The 10,497-nt window shown below is 41.1% G+C and overlaps 1 pseudogene; it reads right to left on the reverse strand.

Moving 5' to 3' along the window:
• Window positions 1-6,766: 6,766 nt before the first annotated feature.
• Window positions 6,767-9,805, reverse strand: LOC101391611 (small ribosomal subunit protein eS27-like pseudogene; annotated as a pseudogene).
• Between the last annotated feature and the right edge of the window lie 692 nt (window positions 9,806-10,497).

Below are 10,497 nucleotides of genomic sequence, written 5' to 3' on the forward strand. Positions count from 1 at the left end.
GATGTGCTAATCAGTACTCAATTGAATATTCAAATGGAACCCTCTGTAGATCTCCAGATTTTTCTTTTTGTGCAAGTTTCTCCTCTACAATACTCCTCCCTGCTGTTTCTTAGTTGTCTTGGCATCCCAGGACTCCCTGCTGTGTCTCCTTAACTCAGGAAGTCCACTGGGCTCTGCCTGGATGTCCCTCCTATGCTGTGGCTTGGAAACTTTCTCCAGGCAGAAAGCTGGAGACTTTATAGGATTCACTTCATTAGTTCCCCATCTCTCAGGAATCTCTCTCCTTCATTGCTTGATGTCCAATGTCTTGAGAGCCATTGTTTCTAATAGTGTGTCTTGCTTTTTAGTGTTTCTGGTAGAACAATAAAACTGTGAAACCTGTCTTGGCTGGAAGCAGAAGTCTGATTAATATTCTTTTGAAAGGGGTCTTATTACAACTTTTATTCAACATCTACTATGTGCAAGGCACTGTGCCTCATATGTGCATGATCCCACTGTGTGGTTTTGTTTTTTTGGTTGTTGTGTTTTTTTGTTTGTTTTTTTTTGGGGGGGGGTCAGTAGGGAAGAGAGAGAAGGTAGAAGGTGAAAGTGGTAAGACATGATTACCCTCCTCGAGGAACTCACAGTCTAGTTGGGAAAACACAATATATTCACAGGTCAGAGTAAAGATAACTAAGACTACAGAGAAGAAGATAAGGACCCAGAAACATTTATTCAACAAATATATATTGAGGACCTACTGTGGTTGCTGGAAGCAGAGTGGTGAACCAGACAGACTCAATCCCTCCCCTCATGAAGCTTACATTTTAGTGGGAAAACAGACAATAAGCAGATAAATAAATAACTGTAATCTTAGGAAGTAATAAGAGCAATGAAGGAAGATTAGACAAGGTAAGGGGACAGAGAGTAACTGGGATGTTATTCTACAAAGGTAAGCCTTTCTGAGGCAGGGCCATTGGGATGGAGATCTGAATTCAATGAAGCAAGTAGTAAGCACAAGAGACCCAGAAATTTCAAAGGCAGAGGTTTTCCTTCCAACTAGGGTGGTCAAAGAAGGCTCATGAAAAAGGTTACATTTGATGAATTTCCACAGGATTTCATAAAGAACCATCCATTGCTGGTGGGGGAACAACAATAAGAGAGGGAAAGGCATTTTTGTAGGACAGAGAATAAAGATGCTTGCCTGGAGCAGAGTATTCGGCAAGGGGGTAAATGAAATAGCTAGGAGAGAATCTTAGGGCCCAACTGCAGAAGGCCTGAAGAGACAGGCTGGAGAGTTTGGTCTTTGTTTTGCTGGAATTGTGCAGGAAGTGAGGCAAAGTTTTAGGATGACCACTGTTAAAAAACAAAATTCAACTGAGTGAATTTAAAGATCTTATTGGCTTTATTCAATGATCCACAAATCAGGTGGCATCCTATCTAGCAAATAGAAAGGAGCTCCAAAGAGCTGCACAAAATGAAAGACTTTTATAGGCAGAATGGGGTGGGACAAGGAGGTTACTAGCAAAGAGGGATTGGTTGTGGCAAGGTCACCTTCCTTTAGGGGACAGCAGGGATCTTTCAGGCAGATGACCTTACTGGTACTGACCAGGTAATTCCAGATTGACTGGTTGAAGATTCCACTTCTGGGAGAGGTTGAAACTATAATTGTTAGGGATTAAGTCTTGGTTTGGTGACATGGGCTTAGCACAGGTGACTTCATTTTGGGCCTGTTGTCTCTTTTTTAACCCCACTCAAGTCTCCACGTATACAGGATAAATTAGAAGCACGGTGCAAGAATGGAAGAAGAACAGGTAGGAACCAGCCCAGCAGTGGCAGTGTGGGTGGGCGTGTTGGACTAGAGTAGGGAAGGGAAGGTGGCACGACAGTTCAGAGGAAGGATCAGCAGTGCTTGGATGCTTGGTAGGATGTTGGGCAGCCAGGGGGTGAGGGATCCACAATTCTACCAGTGTCCAAATTTATTGTAAAGGCTTAAACTCAGGGACTGTAAAGTAAGATGGTAATAGAGTCTTTTCACAAAGAAAGACTCAACTTAAAAATATCAGACTGTTGATTTTCAACTGGTTTTCGCTGTGCCTTTTCTTAATCCACAGATAGGAGGACAGTGATGCCAACCGGCTCTGGTGCTGTAACAGACTTGATTTTCAAGCGAGCAGCTCAAATCCAGCATCTTTGAAAATCTGAAATATCCCACTTTCCCTGCCAACTACAGGCATTGCATTAAAAAAAATCACCACTTTCAGAAAGTCTTTTTAGTTTGCCCATCAGGACAAAGTTTTATGAAAAGACAGAGGCAAGCTTCTTTAGACATCACATAGAGCAAACCACGCTGGAGGGACAACTGCAAATGAAGTAAGAGAAGCTGCAGCCAAATGAAATGCGACAAACAACTGTCACATTCCAAATGGTCAGTCAAAAGCTGGAACAACACGAATGCAGCAGAAGTGTATTATGATGAAAATAATGATCTCCGGACAAGGGATACTTAGCGATTTGCAAATTTAACCACAAAATAAATATTCATCCATGTCCAATTGGGGACTTTCAAGTTCTAACCATTGTGTATGGCTGAGAGTATCACCTGGAACAGTGGGGGCACTTTTTAAGCGAGAGGGGAAACAAATAATTCATCTTCATTTTAATTTCAGTACAATTGCAGAATCCAGCGGTACACTAGAAACACAAATGATGCACCAAGGGGTATCTTTTTTACATTCCAGAGTATCTCACTGTTTGGGCAGAATGGTTCTCTTACTGGAATTGTTCACAAAGCAACCTATTATATGGTGAGAGGTACCCTCCGGGCACCATTGAAATTAATATGAAAGGAACAATCAAGAATGCCAAGTGCAGTGCATAAAACGCAGGTAGGTGGTGGAAGACAGATAAGCAGCCTAGGAGGTTTAAGCTGCGGAATCGGAAGCTGCAGAAAGACGTGGTATACAATTTACATTACAACCAGTCACGATTTTAGAGTGGGTAATGAAAAGCTCATGTAGTTAAGTATGGAGTCCATAAAAAAACACAAAAAGCTTTGCAGCACAAGGGAACTAAACGATGGATAAATAGACAAAGAAGATAATCAGAGAGCAGGAGGAGAAAGCTGGACCTGCTTTCACAAAATTCCTCTGGTTTTGGCAACCTCACCTGCACATTACACATAGCACTGTCTCTACAGTTGGACTATTTTAAAAGAGACTTTCTCAACCTTGGAACTAGTGACATTTGGGGCCAGATAATTCTTTGTTGTGGGGGCTATCCTATGCATCATAGAATGGTTAGCAGCATCCCTGGCCTCTACCCACTGGGTGCCAGGAGCACCTGCTCCCTCAGTTGTGACAACCAAAAATGTCTCCAGACGTTCCCAAAGTCCTTGGGGGCTGGGGGAGAATTGCCCCCATTTGAGAACCACTACCTTAAAGGAAAGCAACAATATAAACTAGTCCAGTGAATTGTTTCCCCTTGTAATCATATGCACTTCATCCTTTAAAGAGCATTAATTATAATAAAATGCTAATTTTGGTCAAAAAAATCCTATTGCACACCAAATTAATCTGGAGTGCAACCTAATAGTAGTTTAAAATAACCAATTTACATGAGTTCTAGAAAATCTCTTTGCTGACTTCTCCTTCAGTCTATCTTAAAACAACTGAGAAAGTGGTCTCCTACTCATTCATGTAGGGAGCAATCTTTCTTTGTCACAAAATAAAACCACAGACTGGCACCCTTCTAAGACATAGCGGCAAAACAGCAGTTCAACACTTTTCCACTTGATGAGATGTAAAGAGAAAGCCAGGTATATTTTGTAAATGAGAGACAGAGAGATAGGTTTACACTTACTATGAGACATTGAAGCAGCAGGAATGGTCTCATGGTCATTAGACTATCAGAGGTATGAAGGAGCCATTTTGATTTTTCCCTAGGAAGTTACTCTTTAAAATCGCATACTGGTTGCATGGTTATTGCTGTAAGTTAAACTAGTTTCTGCTGTGTCCTTTCCTATTCTAGAAGTAGGGCTAGATTAGTAACTCCATGAGGGCAGGGACGATGCCTTGCTCACCACTGTATCCATAACACCTAGGGCAGTGCCTGGCCTATAGCAAGCATGCAACAAATGTTTCTTGAATGAATGAATGAATGAATGAATGCCAACTTTCAAGCAAATAGATTAGGATGTCAGCCCCTTAACACTGGGGGCATTTTCTTGTTTCTATGCCACAGCCAGCTTTGTGGTTGGCTGTTGGTGCATAGTAGGTGGTCAAGGAATGTTTGTGGAACTCATCTGAATGTGAGGTCTCTGCCTGTATCTTTGGGGAAGCACAAAGCCAAGGCAGGTGTGCTGCCCAAATCTGGTGACCATGCTCATCTGTCCAGTTGTGTCCAAGTACAACACAAAGACATATTCCACCATGAAGAACCAAATTATGACATGTGGAAAGATTTCAATACATGTTTTACAAAAGGACATTGTCACCTCCTTTGACAGATGAGGAGGCAGATTTGGTCCCTCAGCTTGATAGTTTTGTTACTAGAAAATTTCTGAAGTGCCACAATAGCCACCTATATGCAGGATGTGACATTATTGGCCATGTGGCAGTCTAGGCAAAGGCTTAAGAACATACTGTGCAAATTAAATCTTCACAGGCATCAAAAAGTTTATCCTCATCTTAAATGGCATTATCTCTCATATTGAAACTTTAACAAATCTTCTAAAATGAAAAATCAAAAGTGTGCCAAAAAGCAGAGGTGTTTGAGGAATAATGATGTAGCTCTTGGGGAAGACACTGTGATTCTCTCTAAGAACAGAGGATCCAGTGAGTGGCACACTGGGATATGTGTTAGACTAGTAGAATGACAGTGCCCAGAAGCTACTGTGAATGGTAATGACAGGCAATAAAATACCCCTTTAAAAATCAAGCAAAAGATAAAGACAGTAGATTGCAGCAATGCTTCAAAACCAACCGTTAGTAGATTAGCATAGGCACGGCGAGAAAACACAACTGAAAATTATTCAATCATACCAAATGCTTGCAGGGAAACTAGGCCAAGAAAGCAATCAAAATCAAATAGAAGCAAGGTGTGTTTATGTAATTCAGTAGTTCAAAAAAACTGAGACATGCATTGCAAAGATATTTCAAGGGTTTCTATCTCCAGTTTAGGAGAAAAAATTAATGAAAGCTTCATTAACATGAAGAAAGAAGTACACGGTTCTTCTCTCTTCTCCCCCCACAATCAGTGTTACTAGGACACATCATATTTTATGTGAGAATTCCAGGACGCAATCATAAAATATAGCACACATTTATGCAATTTGCATTAAGTTTGGTTATACAACGTATGTGGCAGACCTCTTGAATTAATTCCATTAAATGTTTTCAGTTACAGAAAGAAGATTCATGACTCACAGAGGCCATAAATGAAATATGGTATACAGGTAGTAATTACTCAAATTGCATCCTTAAGTCTTTGATGATAAATTATCCAACAATGAGAATTTGATAGCTAATGTTGCAAGTAGTTACAGGTACAACGCAGTGACCTATATAACTTACTATTTTTAAAAAATCTAAAATTTACACAGGTTAATAGCATAATAGATTCTTCACTGTTACGTGGCAGAAATGCAGTTCTATAAATGCACTAATGTGGCCTTCTTATAATAATTGCTTAACTTTGCATATAGAAGTAGAATTACTCATGTTAATTCTTTGGCTATGAATAGGCAAGGCTGAGATTAAACTAATATTCACTGAGTACTACCATGTCCTAGGCATGTGGACAAATGATATCTCATTTCATCGTTCCATTGGTCCTATGTGGTTAGATACCCTCCCATTCCACAAATGAGGGAACGCGGGTGGTGGTGGCAATGTGACTTTCCCAAGGCCACATGTAGCTGCCCTGCATGCCCCTTTCGTCACTGGGCTAGGGTTGGTTTGTGTCATAAGGAGATGCCTGTCAAAGCACTCTTGCGGGGTCAGAAGGTAGGGTTGGTATATGGGATACATGATTTAGCTGCCAAGCGTATCTTCTTCTTGGAAACTAGCTCTCCCTCAACCTCTAGTAATCTTGCTGGGTTCATGGGGATGTAGTGGAGCCGGCCCCTGACTTCTAGTCCAGGCAGGAACACATGGTCCAGATTGGCCACCCAGAGTATAGGATGAAGACAGGTCAATCGGAGAACCTATTCCCTGTTCTCAAGCTGATAGGACCACACAGGCCTGAGTGGCAGCAATCTCATTGCTCCGTGTGAGGTAAGTCTGCCTGAGAAAAGGGCAACGTAGGAAAACGAGAGATGGAGAAAGACACAACATCAATATCATTTTCATTGTACCCTGAAGCCAATTCTATCTCTTAAAAACGTTTTTTGTTATTGTTAACTAAACTCCGTTGTTTATTCCAATTTCATTAGTCTTCCCCTAATGTCCTTTTTCTGTTCCAGGATCCCATCCTGAATAGCACATTACATTTAGCCATCAAGTCTCTTTAGATCTCTCTGGGCTATGACAGTTTCTCAGACCTTCCTTGTTTTTGTTGACCTTGACAGTACTCAGGAGCACTGGTCAGGTATTTTGTAGGATGTCTCTCAATTTTGGTTTGTCTGATCCTTTTCTCATGATTAGCCTGGGGTTATGGGTTTTGGGGAGGAAGACCACAGAGGGTAGGCACCATTCTCATCACATTATATCAAGAGTACATGATTTGTCACTGATGGTACTGTGGATGTCCTATAAAGACCAGCAAGAACATACCAGTAGTTCAATGAGTTAGGTTTATTATTCCTTGCAGTAAGGGAGCACACACCATGGGGAGTGGGTGGGGGTCTCAGCAGAGGGTGCTAGGAAGGACCTATTATAGGCTTTGGGTTTTGGTTGGGTGATTTGGGGGTAGGTCTAAGGAAGCACAGTTTCCCTCTAGATTGCATGCTGTCACAAAGCAGGGCAATTCTATGATTGGTATCTCAATAAATCTCATCTATAGGGAGAGAAGACTAGCACAAGTTCTCCCCCACCCCCCATAATCAAAACTTTATTAAAAACTGGCACCAAAATAGAAGATCACTGCTGTACACCTTGCAAAATAAAACATAATTACATATCTGGTTAGATTAACTAGAATTACTGAACAGATAAGGCTCTCTGAGACAAAATGGAGTCAGGAAGGGGTGTGGATGACTAGTGCTGCTTTCCTCTAAATGAACATCCTTCTTGAGTCTGGCTTTTCCTCCTGCAGGCCGGCACAACACTGTAGAGCACCCTACACAAAGAACCGCTGTCTGAGCCCAGCCGAAAACCATGGTGATCTTGCAGCAACCTGGACATTTTACATCGATAAAATCAGAATTTGGATTTTAACCAGCTATTTCCTGTTGTGTTGTTTCTTTTCCTCTTCCAAGGATGGATATAGTAAATCTGTAGCCAAAGTCCTGTTGATCCTTATCTATATTTATCTACCTACACATAGATCTAGCTATCCAAATCTTCTCTATGGGAGGTGAGACCAGCACAAGGAAAAAATTATCAGGGTAAAGAGGTGCGGTCACTCATTTTGGCTGAGAGAGGGAGTGTTTGGTATTTTGTGGGTGGTATAGTGACCTCATTTTTGTCCGTGCTTAGACAAAATTATAAAGCAGCCGTGCTTTGTTTCATTTTATCACAGTCTCAGAATAACTGATTTTGGCATTCTGTGAGATTGTTTGTGTCTCATCAGAGAATAACAGGGTCTAACTGTGAGAGCCAGAGCAGCTTCTGAATGTCAGGGGCATTTTCTTTCTCAGTGCTGTCCTGGATCACGTATGTTCGTCAGATTCCTCGGCTGCGTAGTTACTTCCCCGTTTCCACACTGCTCCCTTTGGAAGGAAGTCACAAAGCACAGCTGACATTTAAGGGGTAGGAGGTATGCTCCACCTCCTTGACAGATTCTCCTTGAACTTTTAAATCTTTTTCACTTAAGCTGGTTTGAGTCAGGTTTGGGGAACCCCAGTTGGTTCTGATGAATGTTCCCAGGCCTTCTTGCTTCTTTCAGGTCTTCTTATTAATGAAAACTTTATAATGAAGTTGCAAAGCAGATTTCTTTGGAAACAGATTAAAGAAGACAATGTGTCTAGACCGATGAATTGGGTTCTGGGTTTTTCCAGGCATCCTGTTGGAGGGTCCCATGTATCAACTAAGAACCAAATGTACCTGGGAGCCAGGGGTGTCCACCATGCTCCAGATGGGAACTTAGTCTGAAAATTCGACTTGAACAGAAAACCAAGTGCTACTCGATGTGTCTGTCTAGAAAAATAAAACGCGTTACTACCAGGAGAAGAGTTTCTAACATGTGAATGAAGCAGCATTCTGGCCCTGAGCTGGAATGATCTGAAGAAAACAGGATGCTCTTAAATAAAAAATAGGAGCTTTTGCTCTGCACTAGAGAAGATAGAGCTCTTTCACTTCAGCAGTCAGCTTCTATTCACCACAAGCGTTCTCCTGTGTAGGAAAATCAATAAAGACAATAAATAAATGGCAATCCCATTGAGGGCTGCTTACGAAGTGATTAAATGTTTCAAACCCCAAATACTTGCATGCTTCAGGGATACAAATCTGAATGAACATATGTAAATGGAATTAATGCTCAAATAATTTTCTAGTTACTTAGCACAAATGTGCAATTATTAATACTTCCATAATTTATGTTTGAATATTTATCCCCGTTTTCCTAAGCATAAAACCTTTAATCTACTTTTCTGACGTAATTTGAAAATAGACGTGGGAATCTTTTTAATCATCTTATGCTTTTTGTGAGAGAAAAAAGAGACCAAAAAAAAAAAAAAAAAGCCTTACAGGAATGCTTTTCTAAGGTCAGGTGGGATAATTTCCGATGTCTCCACTCCACCCACTGGAAAGGGAAGCATACGGTCTTCCCAAAGCCACGGCGAATTTGGTAGTGGATATCAGTTTATACTTCACTCTTTGCTGCAAGGACCCTGACCACACAAATCAGGGTTTTTACAGGTTATTTACAAGAAAGTTCTTTGAGTTATAATGCGGTGCCTGTAGGAGGGATACAGTGCAAAAATGACGTACCTGAGTCTTCTGACACCTTAACACTGAGAGGAAGGTTTACACCTGAGCGAGGAAGGTGCTTTCTATTTGTTCTTGACTCCCTCCTCAGTGAGCACAGGGTGGGCTCTGAAGGCCGCCTTCGCAGTCAGTCTGCACCCTGCCTCACTCCAGCAGGGGTTAGTGTCCTACTGATCTCTCCCAGCCTGGAGTCACGTTGTCTCAGCTTGAAAACTATATTAGATGTTACCATTTAGATGTTACCCAAGTGTTTTTTAAACTTTGATGCAGGACAGAAAAGCCTCCATGCCCAACTTCTTCACCTACCCTTCTCTCCCTGCCATCCATACTGGAAGAGAAACAAAGCAGACACTGAGAAAGGTCGAGAAGACCGGGGAAGAGCCTCTTCTACCTGCATCCTTTTTCTGAGAAGACGTGGCTTTGAATTCCATTCTGCCACTCACTCACTGGGTGATCTTGGAGAAAGTTCTTCTCCTCTTTGAACCTCTATTTCATCATCTCTTAAAGAAGGAAGGAGGGAGAGAAGGGAAAGGATAAGATGGAAGCACAGAAGAGGGGAAGGGGAGGAGGGGAAGAAGAGAAGAGTAGTAACCTGGATAGTCTCTAAAGCTTACCTCCAAACTTGAGATTCCACGGCTCTGAAATTCCCAGCTACATCAATCCTTGTTTGCTAGCCTTCTACACTTCTCACGTGTCGTGCCAGCCTCATCTCTCCCACCTACTAGCTGCATGGTGACCATGGTCCTACTCTCCAGGAAGATCCAACAAGTTAAGATGAGTATGCGGCATTCTCACTGTCTACAAGCCTCCCCAGTCTAGGCACCTAGGGACTGGAGGAAGTGAGCTGGGTTTGAATGTCAATGAGGTAAATGTATTTCTAGTTTCATGAAAATTAAACTATATGGTGTCAGGGAATATTGTTGACATTGATCTTAACAATAGATAATGGAAAACCAAGTAAAAAGAAAAACTATAAAAAGTTGGTTTGGTTATAAAAAGTAAATAATACAGTCATTTATGTTAAACTCTATTCATATCTCATTACTACACAGAATCTTGGTATCTTGAAATATATGTTAAACTGTTTAAAATTTAAACAATTAATATTTAAAAGATAAAATATGTATTTATTATTTATTTTGAATTAGGCATTTCAATCACTTTGTTCAAAATACCAAAGTTTCAAAGTGTGTACAGTGAAAAGTCTTCCTCTTACGCTATGCCTCAGGCATCCAGTTACCCTCCCCAGGAGCAAATGTTACTAGTTTCTTCCTTGTTTATAAAAGCAAATATATGGATTAAATATATACAATATTCTTCCTCACTTTTTACACAAATGATGACCCAGTATAAGTTGTGTACATTTTATATCATTAAAGGAAAGATCAACACGTCACATGGGCTCAGCCCTTATAATTGCCTGCTCATTAAC

The sequence above is a fragment of the Ceratotherium simum genome, chromosome 6 (genome assembly GCF_057802395.1).
Source record: "Ceratotherium simum simum isolate JZ-2026a chromosome 6, ASM5780239v1, whole genome shotgun sequence".
NCBI lineage: Eukaryota > Metazoa > Chordata > Mammalia > Perissodactyla > Rhinocerotidae > Ceratotherium > Ceratotherium simum.